Below are 27184 nucleotides of genomic sequence, written 5' to 3'. Positions count from 1 at the left end.
CGTTCGCACCGCACGCGTATAGCTCTTGGCTCCTGAAATTTTTTTTTCTGGCTACCTAGAGTTTCATTGATTCAAGGCTTCAGTCTTTTTCAAGGCTACCTGAATCACTAACTAAGTGACTAAGTGATACAAAGAGTGATATTAGAGTGACTAAGTGATACAAAGAGTGATATTAGAGTGACTAAGAAATTAATCAGCCTTTTTTAAGGCTAGCTAGGAGTCTAATCGAAGACTAATTTAGCCTAGTTAATTTAATTTAAAATTTCATTAATTTCAAAAATGCCTGCGTCCAACCGGAAAGGCAACAAGCCTAAGGCTAAAAATAATTCAATACGGAATAAATCACAATCCGTTATTCAACATTTTTCTAATAACATTCACGATCTTATAGAATCTGAATGTAAAAATAAAAGACAACGGACGGATTTCCCTTCCGCTGATCCTATGCCGTCTAACAATATTTACGAGATTCTTCCTGAATCCGATTGTAGCGACATAGAAGAAAATTCTTCAAAAATTCCCAAAATGGACGCTTGTCGTTCTGGGAAGAAACATCAATCTATGCCACCAGTGACGGTGATGATTTCCGACTTCAAAGCATTCCGTACTGAGCTTTCTACTTTTCTCCCGGAAGTAAAAGTCTCATTTCAAATCGGACGAAGAGGAGAATGTCGAGTCTTGGTGGATGGATTGGAAGATTACGAACGTCTTATTCGATATTTGTCCGAAAAACTTCATAAATTTTATTCATATGATATAAAATCAGACAGACCCTTCAAGGCTGTCTTGAAAGGATTATCAAATGATCAAAGTATTGATGAAATTAAAAATGAACTAAAAGAATTGCTTGGTTTTGCCCCTTCCCAAGTAATACTTATGAAAAAAAGAGCGAATGGTACTTCTAAACCACGCTCTGGAATTTCCCATGAACTTTACCTAATACACTTCAATCGAAGTGATGTAAACAATTTGAAAACTTTAGAAAAAGTACGTTTCATTTCCCACATTAAAATTCATTGGGAACATTATAAACGGCATAATCGTATTGCAAACTTAACGCAATGTCGTCGTTGCCAAGGCTTCGGTCATGGAACCAAAAATTGTCATATGGATATACGGTGTTTGAATTGTGGTAAATCGCATTCGAAAGACGCTTGTCCAATGAATGAAACCACTGATAAATTTTCATGTTCAAATTGCAATGGAAATCATAAATCCAATTATTTGAAATGTCCTGTCAGGGAAAAAATTTTAAACGCTCGTTCGCTTAGACAACAAGTCAAATCAACGACCTTAAATTTACAGAACATACCTGAAAATTCTTCTAAGGCACCTGCCAATTCGTCTTCTAACGAAAACAATTTATTGACAGGTAGATCGACCTCGTCATCATCTTCTTCTAATTTCACTTATGCTGGTATATTAGGTAGAAATCTATCTCCTATTTCTTCTAATGTAAATAATCAAAACACAGGACCGCCTTGCAGTTCTTCTTCTAACGAAAACAATTTATTAATAGGTAGACCGGCCAAATCATCTTCTTCTAATGGCAGTCTACCTACAAATATTCCTTCAATGCCATTCGCTTCTTTAAATGAAGTCGATTTAGGCGATATAACTGAAAATAAAATGATCTACCTACAAGATCAACTTTTTCAAATGATCATCCAAATGAATTCGACTTCATCACTTTTTGAAGCATTTCAAATCGGATGGAAATTTGCAAATAATATTATAATGAATTTAAAATTTAACAGTGATGTTAAATAATTATTTGAATATTTTAAATTGGAATGCTCGATCTTTGAAATCGAGTGAAGATGAATTTTATAATTTTCTCAAAGTTCACAAAATTCATATTGCCATTGTGACAGAAACTTTTCTTAAACCAAATGTAAAATTGAAAAGTAATCCACATTATGTGGTTCATCGATTTGACAGGTTTACTGGAATTGGTGGTGGAGTTGCCATTTTTGTCCAACGGCAAATTAAACATCGAATTTTACCTTCTTTCAATACTAAAGTTATTGAAAGCTTGGGAATCGAAGTTGAAACCATTCATGGAATTTATTTCATCGCTGGAGCATATTTGCCATTCCAATGCACCGGCGAACAATTAAATTTCTTTAAAGGCGATTTGCAAAAACTTACAAGATATCGATCGAAATTTTTCGTAATAGGGGACTTAAATGCTAAGCATGTCCAGTGGAATTGTAGACAAAATAACAGTAATGGTAAAATACTTCATAATCAACTCTCAGCTGGTTACTTTACAGTTCTTCATCCCAGTAATCCTACTTGTTTCTCTTCCGTGAAAAACCCGTCTACAATTGATCTGGTTCTAACAGATCAAAGTCACATTTGTAGTGAACCGATTACTCATGCTGATTTTGACTCAGATCATCTTCCTGTAACATTCAGACTTTCCAACGAAGCTATAATTAATCCAATTAGTTCTATTTTCAACTATCATAGAGCAAATTGGTTGGATTACAGATCTCACATTGAAAATCATGTGGATCATGAAACTATTTTAGAAAATTCTGCGGATATCGACACAGCAATTGATAATTTGAATCATTATATTATCGAAGCTAGAAATCTTTCAGTTCCCAAAGCTCAAACTAAATTAAATTCTCCTATCATCGATGACAATCTTCAACTGCTCATTCGGTTGAAGAATGTTCGTCGACGACAATATCAACGTTCTCGTGATCCTGCTATGAAAAACATAGTTAAGGATTTACAAAAAGAAATTAAACATAGATTTACTCTTTTGCGAAATGAAAATTTCGCTAAAGAAGTTGAACAAATTAAACCATATTCTAAACCTTTCTGGAAACTTTCTAAGGTTCTTAAGAAACCTCAGAAACCTATTCCTGCTCTCAAGGAAGGAAATGAAATACTTCTTACAAATGGCGAAAAAGCTCAAAAACTTGCTCAGCAGTTCGAGAGTGTCCACAATTTTAATTTGAACGTTGTGAGTCCTATTGAAAATGAAGTCTCACTGAAATATGATCATATTTCAACTCAAGTGTTATCACACGATGACATTATTGAGACGAATTTTGATGAAATTAAATCAATTATTAGAAAACTTAAAAACATGAAGGCTCCTGGTAATGATGGAATTTTTAATATTCTTATTAAAAATCTTCCCGATGTTGCCTTGAGACTCCTGGTTAAAATTTTCAACAAGTGTTTTTCATTAGCTTACTTCCCAAAAAGATGGAAAAACGCTAAAGTAATTCCTATCCTAAAACCTGATAAAAACCCAGCAGAAACATCAAGTTATCGCCCAATTAGCTTACTTTCTTCTATCAGTAAACTTTTTGAAAAAATTATCTTGTTAAGAATGATGACTCATATAAATGAGAATTCAATTTTTTTACCAGAGCAGTTTGGATTTCGTCATGAACATTCAACTACTCATCAACTTGTCAGAGTAACGAACATGATAAAAGCAAATAAATCTTCTGGGTTATCCACTGGAGTTGCTCTTCTAGACATAGAAAAAGCATTCGACAGTGTTTGGCACAAAGGTTTAATAGCAAAAATGTCTGATTTCCAGTTTCCTATTTATTTGATCAAAATGATTCAAAATTATTTAACTGATCGTACTCTTCAGGTTAGCTATCAGAATTGTAAATCTGAATTGCTACCCGTACGAGCCGGTGTTCCGCAGGGTTCGAGTGTAGCTCCAATCTTGTATAATATTTTCACTTCTGATCTTCCAAATCTACCCGTTGGTTGTCAGAAATCGCTATTCTGTGACGACACAAGTCTGTTAGCCACAGGTAGAAATCTAAGAGTGATCTGCAGTCGCCTACAAAGAAGTTTAAATATTTTCAGTGATTATCTGTCAAAATGGAAAATTAAACCAAATGCAGCAAAAACGCAATTAATTATCTTTCCTCACAAGCCAAGAGCTTCTTTTCTTAAACCAAACAATAATCACATTCTCAAATTGAATGGCTTGGAATTGACATGGTCTGATCAAGCTAAATACTTAGGTTTAACGTATGACAAAAAACTCACTTTCAAGGATCACATTGAAGGAATCCAGGCAAAGTGTAATAAATATATTAAATGTTTATATCCTCTTATAAACAGAAATTCTAAGCTCTGTCTAAAAAACAAATTGTTAATTTATAAACAAATTTTCAGACCAGCCATGCTTTATGCGGTACCAATTTGGTCAAGCTGTTGTTCCACCAGGAAGAAAACGCTTCAAAGGATTCAGAATAAAATTCTGAAAATGATTCTGAAGCGTCCTCCCTGGTTTAGTACAAATGAGTTACACAGACTCACAAATATAGAACCATTAGATGTAATGTCACATAATATTATAAGCAAATTCCGACAAAAATCGATGCAATCTTCAATTGAATCGATTCGCTCTCTGTATTAGTTAGTAAGTTAGTATATAAGTTCCTTTTCCCCATTACACAATACAAGTAGGTTTAGAATTTTCCCTACACAAAAATCTCAGAATTGCGGAAGCAAATGATGTCTTCATGGTAATAACCAAATCATATATATTTATATAAAACAGGGCTGAAAAGTCACCACTTGTGGCTGAACACCCAATTTAAATCTTAATAATTTAATTTTAACTCATATTCCAATAAATAGTTATTTAAAAAAAAAAAAAAAAAAAAAAAAAAATTTCTAGGATGGATTATATCCAACAACGTCTTGGGTTTAAAACTAAACAGCCTCTCGGAAGGAAACGAACGACCATCTTCCAAACATGTATTCCTATAGCTAAACAAAAAGTACGAAACTAAATCATCTGTACTTAAACCCGCCATTTCCGGATCCAACAAAAACTTCTTTAAACCATCTTTCACCAATCTTACCATACGTTCTGCTTGTCCATTGCTCGATGGATTATACGGTGGACTCTTCATCGCCTTTATGTTGTGTTTCTGTAAAAAATCAATAAATTCTTTGGAATTAAACAGTGGTCCGCCGTCCGTAACTACTACGTCCGGTAACCCAAACCTTGCAAAAACGCTGATAAACTTCGACTTGACACTCCTGGCATCAGTACTAAACTTCGTGTACTCAACCTCGAGCCATTTTGAAAAACTGTCAACAATGACCAGGAAAACTTTTTTGTCGAAATGAAAGAAGTCCGCATGAATACGGGTAAACGGTTTTGTTGTTGGAATCCAGTTAGAGTACGGAGCTTGCTTCGGAACAACATTCATTTGGCAACACACTCTGCATGATTTGACGAAACTTTCAATGTCACTATTCATGCCGTACTAATAAACTGTCCTTGCCATTTGCTTAATCTTGGTTATTTCGGAATGGCTTTTATGTAGCAATTTCAGGATTTGCTTTTGTAAACTTGCAGGTATAATGACACGATCCTGATACAGTAAACATTCTTCTACTTGTTCTAAATCTTGGTGCTGTGCATAAACATCCAAAAACATTCGATCCAACTTCTGCGGCCAACCATGCTTCATGTAATAAACTATTTGTTGCAAAAACTTATCTTTCTTTGTCTCAATTGCAATCAAAGCATGATCTATCGGAAACTCATTCGAAACATTTAAACTCTTGATAAACTCTCTTTGTAAAGAAGCTGGTACATTTTCTGGCAAAGGAAACCTTGAGCAAAAATTTGCATTGTCCTTTTTTGTTGACGGTCTATAAACAATGTCGAAATCGTAAATACTCAGTTCAAGTACATATCTTTGTAAACGCGTCACAAACAAAGTATTCTTGCCTTCTTTATCGAAAATGCCAATCAACGGCTTATTATCAGTATACACAGTAAACTTCTTTCCAAACAAGAATTTGTGAAACTTCTTAATGGTGCTCACAACTGCTAAAGCTTCTAAGTGCAAAATTGGGTAGGATTTTTGTGCATTCGTTAAACTGAAGGAGGTGAAACTAATGGGCCTCTCTTCTCCATTGATTTGATGTGCTATTACTCCACCTAACCCATACCTACAAGCATCTGTTACAACGACAACAGGCTTATTCGGATCATAAAACTCTAATAGCTTTGAGTTCAGCAACGATTGCTTACAGTCTTCAAACACTCGACTACACTCTGAGTTCCAGACAAACTTAACGTCTTTCTTTAATAAACGATACAGACAGCTAAGGCGTGCGGACAAATTGGGTAGAAATTTATCATAGTAATTTACTAAACCCAAAAATGCCTTAAGCTCAGAGACGTTATTTGGAATACTAGCTTTCCGAATAGTCTCGACCTTTTCTGGACTAGGCAACAATCCTCTGTCGCTCAAAACATGTCCTAGAAATGGCAAACTCGAAACAAACCACTTGCATTTCTGCAAATTGACTTTTATGTTGGCTTTAGACAAACGTTCTAAAACCACATTAAGCCTTCGCCAACAGTCTTCTTTGTCCTTGCCTGCTATCAAAACATCATCTAAGTAAACGTAAACTCCGTCGATATTTTTCAAAACTTGATCCATGATCCGTTGGAATATAGCTGCACTAGAAGAAGCACCTTGTGGCAAACGATTATACGTAAACAAACCTTTGATTGTATTTATCACCATTATTTTCCTAGACTTTTTAGATAATAATAACTGTGTATACGCAACAGCCAGATCAAGAGAACAGAAAACTTTAGCGCCAGCCAACGAGGCAAACAAATCCTGAGTTAATGGTAACGAATATGTATTAGGGATCAAAACTTTGTTGATTGAAACTTTACAATCAATGACCATCCTAATACCAAATACAAATAATAATACCCCTAAGGGCATATTCAGGAGTGTTCTAGTTCTAGATGCATAATTTATGTCAGTTTTAAAATTTAAAATTAGAAATTATAACAAAATAAACTGGCAGCGCCAGCAGCGTTTTATCTGTGTTTCAAATATAGAAAGAAATAGAACGGCAGTGTATACCAGTTTTAAATTTGACAGTAGAACTGGTCGAATAAATAAAACTAAAACGGATTGCTGGGGATACGTTTGTTTCAGTTTCATTTACATTATAGACCACCCATATAAATCTTGCAGCTGCTGAATTTGCTCTAAGTCTCATACAAACGAACCGCCAATGATTGGTTCACAGCCTGAACAAGCAAGCCTAGCAAATTACTCCCTTTTGTTGCGATAGTTTGAAAATGTGGAAGGAGATCGTTTCTGCCCAGTAAAACCGAACATCGGACGCATCGTGCAAGAAAGCTTTTGATTGCGTTTCAAGCTTACAGAGTGTATCGCTAGAACAAAAGAGTGAAGAAATACCAAAGCAGAAAGCGGTTGTCTGATGTTCAGGGGATGGGATATATCGGGGTTGGATTTACAACACCGAACATAGGGCCAGAGTTTTTCTGGCCCTAAGAGGCGAATGACCTTAAGGTTAAAGCCTCTATGATCGAATCAAAAGAATGTTTAACACTCGGGGAGACGTCGGTTCGAAAATGCCGTGTTTGATATTCCTTCGCTCTGTTTCTCTAGCGATACATAATGTAAACATAAAGCTTTTTTAGGTCCACGCGGTTGATGCAAATGGTGCAGAATTGTCCGATGACGGGCCGATGGATGCGCTACGATCGGCCCCATATCGTGCTCAATCGGTCCGATAATCGGGCCGATGATCGGACCGATACGGGTCGACAAATTTCATAGGGTGGCAACGCTTTATGCTAGTTGCTAAGATGCAAAACAAGTTTGTTTATGTTTACCGTTGCTGTATTGAATTGCAACAAATTCAAAGTACAAGATATGTATTGTACATGTCGTTTAGTTTAACCGAACCTCTTCCCGAAAAACCGAATCCACTTGCACTGCGAATTATTGAACAGAAGAGGATTTCTAACGAAACAGTTGAATTGATTCGGAATAGTTTCATGGAACGCCCAGTTTGGACAAAATTAGCATTCAAGGGAACATTCCAGCTAAGCAATGAAGATGTGCGATATATTTTGCCAGTGATGGGACTGTATTTCAAAAAACGGGCCTTGTCGTAGAACATGGGTACGATTCGGATACGATCCACGAAAACACTCGATTTTATCAGTTACTGGATTTTCGCGTACGTGCGATAAAATAAAACTTAAAAGAGTAACAAATGCAACCAAGACGTGTATTCGTTTTGCTAATAGTCACTCATCTACGCGTGACCCAGACAAATTGATCGCAACCAAACGTCTCAACTGACTAGAAGTGGAATATGCAGTTGGATTGAGAACATTGCATATCCTTTTAGACTTAGCCATTGAATGTTTCTGCGACCGATTCCGTTGGTCTGCCGGCGTGGAATGACAACGAATCCGTGAGTCAGCATAGCATTCGAAACGATTTCTATTGAATTGCTAACCACGGGTAAATAAAATTCTAATCTACCAAAAATGTACGTCTTGTGATTGTTGTAATAGTCACTTGTAGAAAAATCAACAGGCACTTTATTCATCGAAATTGGTTTCAAAGCGGAAGTGAGTATAATTGGAGACAATGGTTTGTTGAAGAATTGCTGAACCATTCTGCCTGTTTTAAGAACACTGCTAGCGTCTGATAAACCGTGAATCAGTCATGCATTTGTCGAATCTTATCGAGAATCCCATTTCACTATCTGGTGTTTCGTTAACTTTGCAATTGTAAGTGAGGAAGCAGAGCCGCTATTCGACAAAACATCAATGTGTACCTTCACATGATTTTGAAACATTTCCATGCAACAAATACCAAACAACTTTTCACCATTTAGAAAAAGCTAGGAATACATCCGTTAGCCCCAGTTAAATTGGTCCATGTACAAGTAGCAATGCCTTGCTATAAGTTCAAGCTCGAATCCTTGCTTGTTATCCAATCACTGTGCAGATGTTTGCTTATACAAAAGTACGCAGTGACTAATTCTTGTCGATTCGGTCTTGGAATAAGCCAAAATATTGGGAGGCTTTGCGTACATGGCAGTTTTTCTTACGAAGCATTTCAGTGTGTTTTCAAAAGTGCCGTAGTCTATAGGCAAATAAACTTTTAAACCCTGCAAGTAACAGAACTTTAATAATAGGAATGCAAGTAATTTAAATTCTCACCATTTCTGGTACAGAAAAACATAGTTCAAGTTTATTTTTCACAATAATAAACAGTAACTATGGTGAATTTGTTCTTACTCTTCAGCGTTGCTAGTTCTATAGAAAATTCGTTAAAGTACATTGTCACTCTGACAGTGTATCATGACAATGTACCGCACGATGCAAAATGTGTCCTTGAAAATTTGTCGGAGTACTCCGTATTATAATTTGTATTTGCTAATACCATTGTCTTTTTTCACCACAACTATCACCGGAGATGCCCATTCACTTGCATCTATTGGTGTTATGACGCCATCTTTTTCTAAACTACTTAAATGTTCTAAAACTTTATCTTTTAATCTGAATGGAACGTCATAAGCACGCTTAAACACCGGTGTGTGATCTTTTAAAACTAGATCAGCCTTTATTGGCGTAGATAAAGATTTATCAAAAATATTGGCAAACTTACTCTGTATCTCTGCAACGGTCTGGTCTGTCGAAACTGCCAGTTGATTGATGTTGCTTCCAAACGCTCTTCTCCAATCAGGAACAAACAGATCCAGACAATCTCGTCCAAGCAAAGTCGTGAAACAGTTGTCGCTTCGCAAAACAATCAGATAAACATCCTTTTTCTGACCATTAAACTCAACATAAACTTTAATCTGCCCTTCAACCTTCAAACGACTCCCATTGATCACTGCTAACTTCTTGTCGCATTTTTTGCAATGGAATATGATCGAAATCTCCCTCGTACATCTCAAAACTGATGACGGAAACTGCAGCGCCACAATCGACTTCCATTTTTAACCACAAGCCGTCAACGTAAACGTTACGAAAACACGGTTCGTTGATTCTGTTGACTGAAGAAATCAACAAACAGTCCATTTCATCATCCGAAACGGAACGATTCAAACGACGTCTTAAACTTTTCTGATACTCAGTCATTTTGGGCTTTTCTGCTGGAGAATCGACAAACTTTACTTTTTTTGCTTTGTTCTTCAGGTCATAACAAAAACGACGTACATGGCCTTTCCTACGACAAAAGTTGCAAAACAAACTTTGAGTCCTGGATGAAGAACTATTCCTGCGATCAAAAGAAACTGAACGGCTTCAACTTCTCCTCCTGCTTGGTTCTCGACTCCTTCCTCGTGAGCGATCTCGAGAAACTACACGACTGTCACGCTTCCCAAGTCTGTTCAAAACGCTAACACGAGTCGAATCACCAGAGATCAACTTAGCTCTTGCTCCTGCTAACTCTCTGTTCACAATGAGCTTCTCCGCTTTGGCCAGAGTTAAATCCTCCTCATCATACAAACGCTGCTGCAAATCCTTGTTGCTGATACCACAAACCAGTTTATCACGAATCGCTATGTCCTTAAACTCTCCGAAATCACACATTTCTGCCTGGAGCTTGACAGCAAGAATAAAATCTTCTGCACTTTCATTTGGACCTTGGACACGTTGATAAAACTTGTACCGCTGGATCAAATCGCTTTCCGTCTTATCGTATCGCTTCTTCAGAGCATCCGTAATCTCTTTGAACGACACGGTTTTCAAATCTTTTCCGGGAAAAAGAAGCTTCAGCTCACTGTACACTTCTCTACTACAAGTAGCCAAAAACGACACTTTTTGTTCCTCCGGACTTGTCACTTTATGATGCGCAAACACCCAATCTAACTGCTCCAAAAACTGCGCGAACGGGATCGTGCCGGGAATAAACCGTTCTATTTGATTCACCAACGGCATACTTGACATAGTGAGAGAATAAACGAAATAAAAAAACACGATTTGATTTGAATTGTTTTTATTATTTTTTTAATAAACGGTAAATTTTTTCTTTCAGTGTAAACTGGAAGATCGAATCAAAACAAACTGAATTCGACTTCGAAATAAACAAACAAGTTCTATTCGCTAAACCGGTACGCGATAAACAATGAACTTTTCAATTCCGTTTTGTGCAAGAAACTAACGGTAAACAGCGATAAACATAAAATTCATATGCAACAAAGCAAAGCGATAAACAACAGTCGCCGATTCAACAAATTTTTGTTTCGAAACAAATAGATGTTGCAAGCAAAACTCGGGTGCTACAACTCTATGTTGATGGTAGTATGCAACATAAAACCAAAATCCAAAATGGTTTTTCTGATGCTTAACTCACTTTCTAACAAAATGAAGCGCAATTCCTTTTGTGTGCTAAACAATCAGAATGCCTTCAAATGCACTTTTTAAACATGCACTAGAAACTTTGAATTAAACAAAACATGCAAAAACTTACGTGATCGTTGACCAAACCAACGGCAAACAAACCAAAACAAATTATTCCGGAGAAATAGACGGGTCTTCCTTCCTTCCTTCTTTGTCGGATGATAGCGATCCAACAGAAAGCGTCTGTTATCAAGCGGTTATTTTCCGCAAAAACACCTCACTGAACCAAGCCACCAACAACGGGATAAACTAAAACTTCTTCCACCGTTGAAACACTTGGCGGGTTAAACAGTTTTTCTACCGCTTTTGCTTGCGGGACTTTCACTCTTCCAACAAGATGCCGGAAAAAAACACTAGCAGTAACCGTAAACGGTCTCTGGTAAACTTAACACCATGAATAAACACTGCTAAAACACTTTTTAACGCGAAAAAAAAACTATTTTTCCTCGTCGCCACTGGTATGACCGATACTTGCCGGTAGGGTGGTAATATTTTCTACTTAGTAACTATACGAGGTGTACGATGCAACAGTCTACTGTAAACTCTATATTGTCTTAAACTCTGAACGCTGAGCCAGCAGCTGTTCATTCAGGGCTGTAGTGCCGGGTGGTCACCACACAGACGATCCGTCTGCTCCCGTCACAGTCAACCTTCGTCACCGTCAACTTTAATTACATGCATTTTTATGGAGCCATTCACGCGTAATGTCACCGTCACGAAACGTCTTGACGGACGGAGTGTGTTAACGTTCCGCTAAAGAAAGTATTAAGCACTTTTTCATCTTTTCAACTTCTGTAGTTTTTAGAGTCATTTCCTTAGTTAGTTTTATACTTGGATTCATCGGAGTCGATACAGTTTTACAGTTTTTAATATTAAACCTATCAAGTACTGATTCGATATACGTTTCCTGTTCCAATGATATTTCATTCTTTTCACGAGAAATGCGGATTCCAAGACAGCTGACTGCTTCACCAAGATCCTTAATACGAAATGTATTGCTTAATTTTATCTTGATATCCTTGATAAGAGTCATGAATCATATTTTGAACGAAATAAGCCAAAACTTCGTAGAGCTGCATCGAGTTTGTCATTCCATATACGACTTGACTGTTTAAGTCCGTAAAGTGCTTTGTTAAACGACATACTAATTTTCGTTCATCTGAATTTTCGAAACAAGGAGGCTGTTCCATGTAACTTTCTTCTGATAATTCTCCTCGAAGGAAAGCTGTGGTCGCATCCTTTTGGTCGATGAATAAACCATGTTTGGCTGCAAAGGCAAAAAGGTATCGCAGTGAACTATGACGAACTACTGGGGAATAGGTCTCATCATAATCAACCCCCTTTCACTACGAGAAAGCAAGGCGCCATTTGCATCATGTTTGGTCTTAAAAACCTACATGTGATAGGTTTTCCACCGGGCGGTAATTCTGACAAAAACCAGGTATCGTTTGACATTGGCGAATCGTACTCTTCACTCATTGCTCGTTTCCAGAGATAAGCATCCTCTCGAGATAAGGCTTCTTGGTGCGATGCTGTATCATCGACAGTTATACACTTCTCCGGTCCGGTAGCTACTCCACTGAACTGCACTTGAGCATCAGATTCCTCCAATGTGTTATCATTTAATAAATGATTTCTGTTCTGTTATGATTTCAAATGCGGTAGACCTGAAATATTGAATTCAATGAACTTGCCTAGAAGTTTGTGCTCCCGGCCGCTATACCTCAACACCTGTGACTGAGGTGTATATGAAGTTTTGCACGGTGGGAGCAAAAAAGTCACGGTTATTACTGTGTCGTCCTCCTCATTATCAACACTTACATCTTCGCTGTTCGTGTAGAACTCTTCCTCGTCATCATTATTCGTCTCAGAAGAATGATCGTGTATCACGTTTCGAATCTTTCTACATTCTGGTGGACTCGATTTACTTTCATCAATGAAACAGACCTCTTGACTAATAATTACTTTCCGCGAGTTCGGCTCGTACAAACGGTATCCTTTCGTGTTATCATAATAACCAACAAAGATGCATTCCTAAGATTTTCGATCCGGCTTCTGACGTTGTTGTTTCGATATCTGCGCCATTCCCAACTGGCTAAGAATAACGCTACGGTCCACCTGTACCGGTGGTATAAGTCCACCAAACAGGTAAGCCGTGTGGCATCCGGCGGAATTATTTTTTACCAAGAATTGATCCACTGGTTTCCTGTTCCATGTCGTAAAAGGCCACAAAAATAGGAACTCCTAAGTCAAGGTGTATTTCCGTGCCGATGGCTGAATGGCTGCAGGAGGTTAAACAATGCAGTCGTGAACGGAATATCTTGGGATTTTCCCTTACTGTGTTAAGCGAAGCTCTGGCACAGTGGACGACTTCTTTCTTCGCAACTCGTGGGATTTAAATGATTAAAACACTTAAAAAATCCTTACATGGTTCGCTATAGGCGATTATAAGCCAATATATTTGGTTTCTAGTAGTTGTTGTACGGTAAGTGCTGGAGGTGGAGTGTTCGTTACTTTAATTGATAATGGTTAGAGTAGCACAAATCAATCTCCAGCATAAACGTACAGCAACAATGAATCTATCCAGACTTCTGCAAGAAGGTAAAGCTTCTTTAGCTTTGGTTCAAGAACCATATTTTCAAAAGGGAAACTTCTACGTTGGAAAATTGTTAAACCCAGTCTTTGTTGCCTTCAACAAGACCGGAATGACTAATCCACGTGAAATGCCTCGAGCATGCATACTTGCAAATAGTGCTCTCGATGTTTCTCTCATATCGGAGCTCACAACTCGGGATATTTGTGCTGTCACAGTTGGTATGACTACTGATGGCATAGACAGGAAATATGTCTATTGTTCGGCATATTTGCCGCATAACCAACCTTCGCCAAGCGATGACTTCAAAAAGGTTGTATCATACTGCTGCAAAAGTGATTTACCGCTTGTAATCGGCAGTGACATAAATGCTCACCATATCATTTGGGGCAGCACAGATATAAATTCGAGAGGCTCTGATATGATGGAATTTGTGAGCAGTACAAACCTGCACATAGTCAATGCAGGAAACCGTCCAACTTTTGCGAGATCTGGAAGAGAGGAGGTTTTGGACGTAACTCTCTGCTCTGATAGAATTGCGCATGAGTTGGTGAATTGGCTCGTCTCCGATGAGCTCGAACCTTCGTTGTCTGATCATAAGTACATATTCTTTGATCATTCAAACGTTAAATTTGATATTATCACATATCGTAATCCCAAATCTACAAACTGGGACCTCTATGAAGAGGGCTTGGCGACTAGATTTTACGGGTACCAACCAACAATTGAAACCCCAATTGATTTGGAAAATGTTGTCGACGAGACAAATTCACTCATAGTTGCAGCATATGAAGAGGCTTGTCCACTTCGGATTGTGCGAGCTACTAGAGGAACTCCTTGGTGGAATGCTGAACTTGCTAGACTAAGGAAACTATGCAGAAGAGCTTGGAACCACCGACGCAGAAATGGGTCGTAGGCATTCGTGTCGGCTCGAAGGGCTTACAAAAATGCTCTTCGATCGTCTGAGCGAAGTGGTTGGAAAAGCCTCTGCACAAATGTCTCTAGTCTCAACGAGGCTAGCAGATTAAATAAGTTACTTTCGAAGTCTAAGGACTTTAATGTCAGTTTCTTAAGAACTTCAGATGGTGAACACTTGTCTGATGAAGGTGATGTACTTCACTATCTTTTTAACACTCACTTTCCAGGATGTATGGATCCATCACCGACAGCTCTTCCCGAGACTTTTTCAGGTAGTTACGATTCTTGGGCCCTTGCTCGAAGCGTTGTGACGATTGAATCGGTCAAATGGGCAGTTGAGAGTTTTGCTCCGTACAAGTCTCCTGGGAAGGATGGAGTTTTCCCAGTGTTACTGCAGAAAGGGTATGAACATTTCAAACATGTTTTGAAGAAAATACTTACTTTTAGTCTTGCGACAGGATATATTCCAAGAGCCTGGCAGGAAATAATTGTCAAATTTATTCCCAAAGGCGGTCGCGACACTTATGAGGAAGCGAAGAGTTTCAGGCCTATCAGTCTTAGCTCATTTCTTCTTAAAACAGTGGAACGCATAGTCGATCACTATATCAGAAATGTTAGTCTGGGCGTGCATCCGCTACATGGAATGCAACATGCTTACCAGCGTGGAAAGTCCACTACAACCCTGTTACATGATGTTGTGTACAACATTGAAAAAGCTTTCTCACAAAAGCAATCTTGCTTGGAAGTTTTCCTAGATATTGAAGGTGCCTTTGATAACGTGTCTTTCAATTCAATTCTGGAAGCAGCCCGTGGTCATGGCATACCTTCAAGTATCACAAATTGGATACACGCAATGCTTAGCAATCGACTTCTTTGTTCATCGCTTCGGCAAGCAGAGATTAGAAAGCTGAGTGTCTGTGGGTGTCCTCAAGGTGGTGTACTATCCCCACTTTTATGGAACCTAGTCGCTGATGGTTTGTTAAGGAAACTTAATAACCTTGGATTTCCGACTTATGGTTTTGCCGACGATTATCATATATTGATGACCGGTATAAGCATTAACACTCTCTTTGATTTAATGCAGCAAGCCCTGCGATCTGTTGAACAATGGTGTTGTCAGGTTGGATTATCTGTAAATCCGGGCAAAACATCAATGGTGCTTTTCACTCATCGTAGGATAATCACAGGAGCTCGTCCGTTGCAGTTCTTTGGTTCAGAGGTCACTGTGGTCGAACAAGTTAAATACGTCGGGGTTATTCTTGACTCAAAACTGAATTGGTCTGCTCACATTGACTTCAGAATTAAAAGAGCTTGCATGGCTTTCGGCCAATGTAGACGAGCTTTTGGAAAATCATGGGGACTCAAACCCAGATATATTCATTGGATCTACACAACTATTGTTAGACCAATTTTAGCATATGGATGTCTTGTATGGTGGCAGAAAGGAGAAGTCGCGACAGTTCAGTCAAAGCTAAATCATCTCCAAAGGATGGTCCTAATGGCGATGACAGGAGCATTCACAACAACTCCTACTGCTGCTCTAGAGGCGCTACTGTGCATTAAACCACTACATGTGTTCCTAAAACAAGAAGCATTATCTTGTGCATACCGTCTTAAGGTTACAGTGCTTTGGAACAGTAACCCATTAGATTATGCTACCAGCCACACTCGCTTGTGGTCTCAAATGGTTACGTGGGATGAGTATTTACTCGCTCCTAGTGACCTAACTCTCACATGCAGTTTTCCTTTCAAAACATTCAATGTGAGCTATCCTCTTCGTGAGGAATGGTTGTCTGGTTGTCTGGAACGACAACTTGATGAACACATAGTTTGTTATACGGACGGTTCTCTGTTGAATGGTCGTGCTGGTGCTGGTGTCTACTGTCGTGAAATGAGGCTGGAGCAGTCTCATTCACTTGGTAGATACTGTACTGTGTTTCAAGCAGAAATCTACGCGATTCTGTGTGGAGTACAATCGGCACTTCAGCAAAGGATCTGTGGTAAACGAATTTATTTTTGTTCCGACAGTCAGGCAGCCTTAAAAGCAATCAGTTCGAATGACTCACGGTCGAATCTAGTGATCGCATGTCGAACTCAAATTGAAGACCTCAGCATTTCAAATGCTGTTTACTTCTTATGGGTACCCGGCCATTCTAGTATTACTGGAAATGAATGGGCTGATGAGTTGGCTAGAGCTGGTGCAACGAATGATTTCGTTGGTCCTGAACCAGCTTTACCACTTTCAACTAGTTGGATAAAGCACAAGATTCGTTCTTGGGCTGTATCCAAGCATGCCAGCTACTGGCGCAGCTTGCAGACTTGCGCTCAGACAAAAGCATTTCTGCCAGATTTAAATCTGAAAATGTCAAAGTGTCTACTGCATTTCTCCAAGCATCATTGCAGTATTCTGGTCAGAGCTCTGACTGGACATTGCAAACTCAATTACCACATGGCTACTATTCAACGTGCTGAGTATTACTCGTGTGATTTGTGTGAATGCGATTATGGTACTTCATATCATCTGATATGTAACTGTCCCGCATTGACGCAGCTACGTATCCGGGTTTTTGGTTCTCCATACATAGTTGAGTCTGTGTATGCGGAGCTAAAATTGAAGGATATTCTCTCGTTTCTTACCCAATGTGGTAAGGAGCTATAGTCAGAAGGGTTCATCGTTCTTCCTGGAGTGAATGAATCCCTTCTGTATTCACCTTAAATAGGGTTTAGCAGATTGTTTGGCATCCTTTAGGGGGTGCCGAATTTACTTCTGCTCGTACATACTGCGAATCGTTCTGCATTCTTCCGGGAGTGCAGAATGGTGTCGCTTTTGTAAGATCTTCAAATTCTCTCGGAGGTTGGAGGTTTTATTAACAGCAGACTGTTCGGGACCTCGTAGAGGTTCAGAATTTACTTCTGCTTCCACTAAATGTGATCCTCAGCAGATTGTTCGGCATCCCTTAGGGGTGCAGAATTTACTTCTGCTTTTATGTGTTTTTGTGTCGTCAAATTTTCCCATCCTCCTAGTCCAACCCTTACCATTTCCTTTCAATCCTTCCCTCTGATATATCGGGAAAATGATGCTAAAAACAAATTGATGGCAAGGCACAAATCTCCAAATATCAAGGGGAACGTGCCATTCGAGCCAATTTGTTCTGATTCCTGATAGTGCCAAAAATTCGCAAATGTGACAGATTTGCTTCTCTCCCTGTTCACACTTGTTCTGGGGTATAATCATGACCTTGCGTTGGCGATCGATTAAGGAGATATATGTAAGTATGAACAGCTTCAGCCCAGAACTCCTTTGCTAACCCAGCTTTTTCGGTTCAGTGAGAAAAGCAAAGTAAATGCTCTGACTTCCAGAATTTGGATGCACTTTTTCGATCAAACATTAAACCCCGTTTAGCATAAACCAGAATTGTAGAAGTAATAGGAGCGCAAAACTTATTATCTCTGGTGTAAGATTTCTTGCCTTTGCGTCATATTAGAAAGGCAAAAGCTGCGCTCCTGATATTTCGTGTATGAAATTTATGTAAATAAGTGTAATATTTTTGAAACATCTGCATGAACAAGGCTTGTGATTGAATTTTTTCAAAACTGAAATTGAGCCGGTAATAAAAGAACCGCCGTTCGCATTAAATTTATCGCCACAGATCAATCACAGCGGATATAACAGTCTCGTTATGAAAACGTCTTGACATTTTGAGCTCGTGACATTCTCGAAACCCGTGACCAAAAATGAACAAAGCAGCTACTTATCCAGTATGTACCTACACTACCACAAAGCGAACGCTGTGGCTTTGACTGCTGTGAGAGAGTGCGACGAAATTAACTGCTCTCAATGTTGCTGTCGTGTGTCGTGGCTCTCATGATTGCGCCAAGCTCTCGTGTCATTGCGAGTTGGCTACTGTTGAATGTAGCAGCTGCGCATATCGTTGGCAGTGACTGTCTTATGCTTGGCAACAGTATAAAAAATGTCAAATTTTCGCACCCCTGGTTATGCCATCTAACAGTTTAACATTTATTTATTATTTTATTATTGTAATTTTCATTGGAATCGAAATCTACATGGACTTGGATGGGGAATTTTTATTTGAACATCATAGTGCCATTCTTGAAAAAGTGCAAAAAACCACCATCTTCTAATAAAACAACACAACATAATTATCAAAAAACTTATTGTCACTAACATGTTGAATATTTTAAAACCAAAATTCATTTTTCCCATCAAGTATTACAACACAGCAAACGAATTAATAACATGAACCGCAACATGAGCAGACGTAAAGTTGATGTTTCTTTCAATATTTTGAACGATTTTATGTAGAAGTTGTGTGGAAATAATTTAAAAAAACCGGATACCTATATTTTTACTATTTCACCGGATTAAAATTTTGATCGCAAAATTGGTACATGGATTTTAACTAGTTTAATTATATTATTATTAGTGGACAAAACAAATTAAAAGCGAAATCGGATAAATACTTAAACAGGACATCTTGCAGTCCAGACACATAGTTCAAGAAAGCAAATCAATTTCACTCCACTTCACCGGCACTTCTATTCCGCAGGAGAAAAGATTGCACGAAATAGCACTGTCATGGTCTGAACAACAAAAGAGAACTGGGCACGGTCACTCTCTCACTCGTAAACGTTCTTGGTTCTGACATTGGATGGAGAATACCATTTCTTTGTGAGCAGGAGCAGTCATAGCAAGCTCATGAAAGACACTGCAAGTGTCAACTTAGCTTGATGCAAGAATAAGAACGATACAAGAACGGCAGGGCATAATTGCGTCGTGCTAGTAAATTTCAGCCAGCGGTGGAAATCCTGAATTCGGCGTTAGACACACGACTCGCAATAAAAGTAAAAGAACCGTCATTTTGTAAATGGGGAAAAGGCCTCTGAAAAAACAGCCTGCCAAGGTGAATATTGTGATTCAAATTTCCTCCTTACACACAAACAGAATCAGGAGGACGGTGGAATAGCGTCATGAGGTGGAAGGGCGAACCGACGCACTGCACGAATGCACAATTAGCAACACACGCAAATAATCACGAATAGATCTCACAAAGAGGAAACACCAAAAGCCCTCCATTGGAAGGTTTTCTTTTTCGGTTTCGCTTTTTTTGGTGATTGCAGTTGCACGAGTTGATGCATGATAAGAAATAGACCCTAAGGCGCTGGTGTCCGCAGAACATTGGATACCGACGGCAGAGAGTCTCGACGACACACTGACAGCGACAACAGAGGCTGAACGGAAGAATCATCATCATATGACCCAGATAAATAGTTCAGTTGATTGTTCAGCGAGGAACAGTGCGGGAAACATAGCGACAGCGTGTAAGGGACGAAAGAGGGCCCCGAAAAGTTGTGAGTTATGTAGGTAATAATTAGTGAGTAAGCTAAAATTCTTTAGTCCGTAAGCAGAGATTTAGTATGTGAAACAAGATGAGCGTAGGAATAGAAAGAAGAAGGAGGTATGCATGAGTATAAGAGGAGAATAGTGTGGATGTATGAGATGATGAAAGATGGAAGAATGCGGAAGCGCAACAACAATAAAATCTAGTGTTGAACATGAAAATTATCTGTTTTCAGTTTTGTGCGTGCTTTTTTCTTTGAGAGCCATCCGGGACTGAGGCAATACAGTTTCAATGGTGTTAGCAGACGTAAAGTTTCTGCTATTTACAGAACACTTTTTGTTTTGCAACGGAGTGCAATGTCTTTTCTGACGTGCCGAACGAAAACGTGTTTTCGATTATTTCTGGCCGATGCAGGTTTGGTCATTTAGGGATTAGCTTTAGGGTGGCCGTGAGTCTGTGAATGATGATGAGAAAAGCGCTGGTAGGCCGGTGCACCAAGGCTTCAGGCAGGAAAGGGCCCCGACAACCGCTTTATTGACCCTGAAAGAGTCTTACCTCGATAAAGAGCCTCCCCGAAATAAGAAACAAAATCGAAAAAAAAGTTTGAGAAATATTATGGGGCTGTTGATCTTGTAGATTAGGACAACGACGGTATTTTGGACGGATCAGGGTCATTTCGTCGAAAGCCGTTTCCTCCCTGTATACGGCTTCGCCGCATAGTGTAAAATCATAGCGTTTTATCGAGAATCGTCTATGAGGAATCGTTCGATGAAGATCCCTCCTATGACGATAGACAATTTTGCGATCAACAGACAGGATTTCAGCGTAATGGCCCGCCAGTATTTCTTTCCACAGTTAAGAACGTTTTGTTTTCATATATGTTTATTTAAGCTAAATTACATTTGCAATGGCACTCAGATAATCAATAAGTTCGTATTTGTTTAGGCTTAGCGCAATTTTTCTTAAGTTTTCATTCCTTTTTTGAACATTTTTGTTGGGAACTGTGACACGTCCAGCAAGAAAAACAGCAATGCGACCTGATGAAGCTTTTTGTTCTAATTGCATTTTCTTTACAATCCGAATAGTGCTTACATGACGGCCTCCTGATAATGCGGCCCATCAATTGTGCCAAGATTCAACATTATTAGTAGTTCGAGGTAGATCGTTTATTGTATTTTCATATACAGACCATAACTGGGGTGAGAAAATTATTGGGCATCGTTTCACTGATTTTTCAAACTTCTTTCGACCCAGAACGTATGTTTCCTCTGCATATTTAATCAACGGCTCCATTTCTGTTGGTGCAGTCTTGCGAATTAGATCGAATGCTCGAGGAATCAAGTCAAATGGCACAAAAGGTAAAGCTCGCAGCCTTTTTAAAAATAGTGCAGCATTTTTGTTCGCAGAAATAAATGGAACTAAACCAAGTTTTTGTACATTCTTCCAGATATTTTGACTGAAGTCGAAAAAACATCCGTCTTGCGAAGTATCTGGATATTCGAAATGAAAAGCGTTAAGCATACCTTTTTCATAGTCTGTCAATATCATTCGTGGCGTTAGATCTACTTCTATATCATTCGCAACTTTTGAGAGTTTATCAAGCACAGCTTTATAAAGATCTTCGGTTTTATTTGTCATTAAAACATACACCGCTGGGATTGTATGTTTATGATCTGGTGCAACACTTGCATGGATGATAAACATTTGTCGGTAGTCTCCGGGAACAGTTCAAAAGTTGCCTCCGCAATCCAAAACTTTGCTTGTCCAAGCCTTCTTATGTCCTCATTGGCGATAAAGAAAAGAACACGTCCATCCTTAATGCTAATCTTTCCACGAAAAAACGGATCTCCGTCGATTGTACGGTGATATTCTTCGGGAAAAGCAGTTATTGGGCATTTGCTGAAAATTTTAGTTGCACTTCCTATGATAATGCAACTGCCGCATTTCTCACTATTCTCTCCGGTGGACCACTATCAGGTGTGTCATGACGCTTAATGCTCAAGCGCAGTCTGATCAGGCTCACCACGGTTGGATCAGGAGCATGTTAATTGCCAGTTCCTGTTCCAATGACAACATGTAATTCTCCATTCCTTGTTATAATTCTTGCCTTACAGCTACCTTTTTCTTGGTTGCGACGGTTTCTATTGCGACAATCCCAGTAGACATAGTCGTCAGTCTACAGAACAGAAAAAAATGTAAAATTTTCGTATATTTAAAATTACAATATACTTACGTGCTTGTTAATACAATACAAATAACCTTTCCACTACAGTATATCGCCATCTCGATAACTTTTTAATATTTCTGGAGCACAGCCCATCATCATAAATTTACAAACTGATTTATTTCAAACGTAAGACTAGAATGATTTTCTTTTCAAGGAAATTGTCAAGGTTTGCTAAGCATAAAATTGATCGTTACCATGGAAAACACAAGTTTTGTTACTTTAGCTAAACAGACATGGTAACTATGGCAATCCAAAGAAAATACACCGTAATAGCACATAGTAGAACAACAACTAAGTAGGGATTTCAATGTGTGTAAGAAATTTAATGGTTGTTTTGCAAAGTGATTACCAAATAATTCAAGTAAAAGCATCTTAGCGATGCGATCGATATATGCGAAAAGTTTACATATATGGCCTTGCCGGCGTTTGGTTTCAACAAGACGACTTATGGTTTTAATACTCTGAATCATCCATAAGGATCTTAAACTTATGAGAGCATATGTTGACCAAACAATTGGACACTAATTATGCTGAGCACAATATTTTCAGTAAATACATGCATTCGGCGAAACGGATTTCGGTGAAATGACCTATTCGGCGAAATGTCTTTCGGCGATATAGCATTCGGCGAAATGACCCGCTCCCATTCCGGACACTTCATATATTTTGGCCCACCTAACAAACTTTATGGATTTGATCGATGTTAAGTAACCCATGTTGCATCAATTTGAAGCTAATCACATCATATTACCATATTACAACATTTCGTGGATTTTTTTTTGCAAAGTGGGCCCCAATTGAATCAATCCTCTGTTACCCTACACAGTGAGATAGAGGTTTTGAGAGTAACGTAGTGTTCAAAAATGCCGATAAAGCACGCAGCGACAGGCCCTACGAAGCAGAACAGAGTCAAGACCACATAAAATGGAAGATGAAACCGGGGAAAAATAAAAGACAACAATAATACATAAAATAGTACTTAGTTTTGGAAGCTATCTACGTTACGAAGTTTTTTAGGCCTATCTTAGTCAACGCCTGGGTAAAGGTACTTTGGTTTTTTAATGTTCCGAATATAGAGGTTTTAACCTTAAGGTCATATGCCTCTTCGGGCTAGCAAAACTTTCTGACTATGTGGGGTTGCGAATCGAACCCAGGCGAATTGCGTGAAAGGTATCGACTTATCCATCACGCTATACCCGTCCCCAGTATGGAAAACTGGATGTGAGTAGGGATTTCATTCGTGTGATGTCCAGACTTATGTCCAATCACTACACGTTAGATGCACATCTCCTTCGAATTGGGCTTTCCGAGACTAATCATTGTGCTTGTGGCGAAGGTTATCGCGATATTGATCATGTCGTTTGGACATGGACTATCAGATCTCAACTAAGAAATTCCTTGCGTAGACTATCCAATGTCCCAGCTCGCGACATTCTTGCTTGTCGTGACTTACATGAACTTCTTTATCATTTCTTACATGAAACTTCTTTATCATTCCATTAAGACCATTGGAGTTCCAATTTGATTTTTAATGTGGAACACATTTTTGTTTTCTATATACGGGTGCAAACTAGAAACTCAAGAAAAATACACGTAGAAATATGGTCAGGTTTTGAACAATTACAGCTCAGTCAATTTTGTATCAATTATTAATATTATGTCACCATTTGATTGGAAACATTTCTACGTATTGATTTGAATGTACATAGCCATGTATTTTTAATTGTATATCATTGAAATGTTGATGAAAAGCTAGCAGTGTCCTATTTTGTCTGCAAAAAATCGCCGGCATACCGGATTTCCCTGCCATAGTCGACGGTTTTGAAGGAGTACGCGATATATCAAAGGGAAAGCATCGCTCTGATTGGTCAATCGAATCAAAAGCGAAGCTGTTGGAAGCACGCGAATCTATAAATAGAAGCAAAATTATAGTTACCGTTTCAGTCCTGAGCGTCGTATGCTAGAGGTAGGTTGTTGCTAGACAGCAAAACAAAAAGTGCCATAAAACGATTTGAAGCTTTGAATGGTATACTCTGATCCTGTGTCATGCAAGATCGGTTGAAATTCCATGTTATGTCGTTTCGCCTGAAAAAGTGACAACTACCCCGGGGTAAATTTTGAGTGCGTAAGATTAATTTCTAATTTATATAAGATGAACTCGATTGATGATGAGATAAAGTTTATCGCTTCAACCAAAATCGCAAAATGGATAGTAATGGTAGAGAAACGCTATAAAAATAACTCCTTGCGTACAAAACTTGAACACAAGCTTGGCGAAGAGAAGCTTAAATATCGATAATCCGTATCGCAAGCATGTACAAAGATATAATTGCATACATTTGGGCTATTGATGTAATTTCTACGGCTACAAAACAAATACAAATCACGACTATTAGGTTGTTCGCAACGCTGTTTTATTTCATATGGACTGATCTACTTTAGATCTACAACTGAAACATGTCAATCACGACGCTGAGATTTAGTTCTATTTTTCGAGTACAAATTAAAAACAGATTTAAAACTGCTCGACGAAATTGTTTTAAATTAATGAATATTTGAAACACGAATAGAACACTGTTTTAATTTTTTTTTTGCGTGAGCGTCTGTTACGAAATCTGAGAGACGAGATGTCAAAGCGTCGAATGACATTTCAGAAATTATAAATATAAGCGTTAAATGTTTTGCACTGAATAATACAGTTTCATTTAGAAGCACTCCAGCTCACTATGATCTGTAAAAATATTCATATCGTTTTCGAAATCATTAATTAAATGAATTAATCTGATTTGAAACAGTGAAGTGAATAGACACAACACCAATACATTTACAGAAATATATAGAACTGATTTTAAATCTTTCCGTTGAGATAGTCTAGCTCGAGTTTTATTTTTGATAGTTTTAAATTATACAACAGTATGTCATTTTAGAACAGATATCCATCACCGCGTTGCGAATAGCCTTAGAGTCTATATTCTGGGTTCGCGAGTTTGGTATTGGTTCCTAATAAAGATCAATCTAAGCAGACTCTCGTGCATTTGCGGATTCAGAAGTGTGACGATTAATTGAAAATATCGATCATTAGAAATTTTAGTTGCCTTGTTCCACATCAATGGCTCGAACAACCCCAGGGGCTGATCCTTGTAGTTTTTTTTATTTATGTTAGACTCCTTCCTCTTCCATGAGTTCAATCAAAAGCCAGCTATATTATACTGAATAAAAGTGATGAACCGATACAAACATACTTGAAATAGTTATAGTATCATGTACAAAATAAATGTATTTTATTCAATGTTATATATAATAGCAAATCGATTGATAAAAACAGTGTTTAGATTAACTCATGAATACCAACATACTAATATCATATTCGAAATGTATTAGGTTTAAAGTACTATGTATTGTGGATGCCACGGTGAAGAAAAACTTATGTAGATTGTATATGAAATAAACGTATTTATGGAAAAAAGGATTACAAATCATATGAGTTATTTTGTGTAAATTATGAATATTAGAAACTGTTATAAGGTTTAGATTCTTGCATTACTTTTAAGGAGGTTATAGGTATTACGGAGTGCTTGTAAGTTATAGGTGTTACGAAGCCATACTTGCGTTACTTCTTGTAAGTTAGTTATAGGCGTTACGGAGCGTTACATGCGTTACTTTTTTTTGTAAGTTATAGGCGTAACATGTGTTACTTTTTGTAAGTTGTAGGTGTTACGAAGCGTTACATGCGTTATTTTTAGTAAGTTATAGGTGTAACAAAGCGTTACATTCGTTACTTTAAAGAAGTTTTAGGTGTTACGAAGCATTTCATGCGTTACTCTTTTCTAAGTTATAGGCGTTACTAATCGTTACATGTGTAACTCTTTTGTAAGTTTTAGGTGTAACATTTTATTTACATGAGTTACATTTTTAAAAAACACAAGCGCTATTAAGCGTTACATACGTTACTCTTTTGTATGTTTTGTGTGTTACGAAACGTTATATGTGTTAATTTGTGTAAGTTATAGGTGTTAAAAAGCGTTACAAGAGTTTTGACATCCCACATTTAACTTAATAAAGAGTTACTTATTTGGAAATTTATTAACTGGAAATGTCAAAATTATGGAATGATTAGAAATGATCCTACAACGGCATGCAATATACTGATCAAAATTAACACGATGACATTTTTTATCGAAACGAAAACTTGATTCTAATAGGAAAATGAGGATATTAATCAAGTGGATAAATTGTTCTATTCTATCCATGTTTGAAAAGTTATAGAAACATTGTTTGAATAGTGAAAAAATAGGTCCAAACACGAAACATTGAATTACCCGATTCTATAAATAGACCCTTTGCTAGCTTCAGTCTATGAGAACCCATGCACGGAGACGCATCGGGTGCGCAGCCTGCCATCTACGTCAAGACAGTGGAACTACATTCGGCATTATTCAGCTGGTGCTTCAGTCAATGGCGAATATGAGGTTCCTCAAGTCGAAACGCAGAAAAAACAACTAGCTCTTCTGTGAGCATATCTGCTGTAGGACATTCGCAGTGTGAGTTTCCCTTAAAAAAAGATTGCATAATCTTGCTGGTGGTCGTTTGCAACGGAGAAACAGAAAACGAAAAGTGGACAACGATGAAGAAAATTACACAAAATCAGCCATTCTAATGGATCTAAATGTTCTCCGAAGAAATATTAAGATTGCTTCTTTGCAAATCTAAGGTGAAATTCATCAGTTTAGTGCAAATCTTGAATAGTTTTTTTGCCCACCACACTCCCCCGCATCAAAGAGCTTCAATTTGTGAAGCACCCTGGTAGTGGACGCAAACTAATCTCAGCTAAAAAAAATCTGGCAAAATACTACTAAAAGAGAAAC

The 27184-nt window shown here is 38.2% G+C and overlaps 1 protein-coding gene and 1 long non-coding RNA gene across 4 annotated transcripts in view; one reads left to right on the top strand and one right to left on the bottom strand.

The window, feature by feature from the left end:
- Positions 1–27184, top strand: part of LOC131440697 (syntaxin-16) — a 54652-nt gene that overhangs the window by 10250 nt on the left and 17218 nt on the right. The gene's annotated exons all lie outside the window — the stretch shown is intronic.
- Positions 8385–9244, bottom strand: LOC131440698 (uncharacterized). The gene is made up of 2 exons (XR_009231433.1): positions 9035–9244; positions 8385–8982 (listed from the first exon to the last, which is right to left on the bottom strand). It is a non-coding gene; the product is annotated as an uncharacterized LOC131440698 (long non-coding RNA).

Source organism: Malaya genurostris, chromosome 1 (assembly GCF_030247185.1).
Source record: "Malaya genurostris strain Urasoe2022 chromosome 1, Malgen_1.1, whole genome shotgun sequence".
Taxonomy (NCBI): Eukaryota; Metazoa; Arthropoda; class Insecta; order Diptera; family Culicidae; genus Malaya; species Malaya genurostris.
Note: the sequence above shows the minus strand (reverse complement) of the source record. Positions and strands in the feature narration are given on the sequence as shown.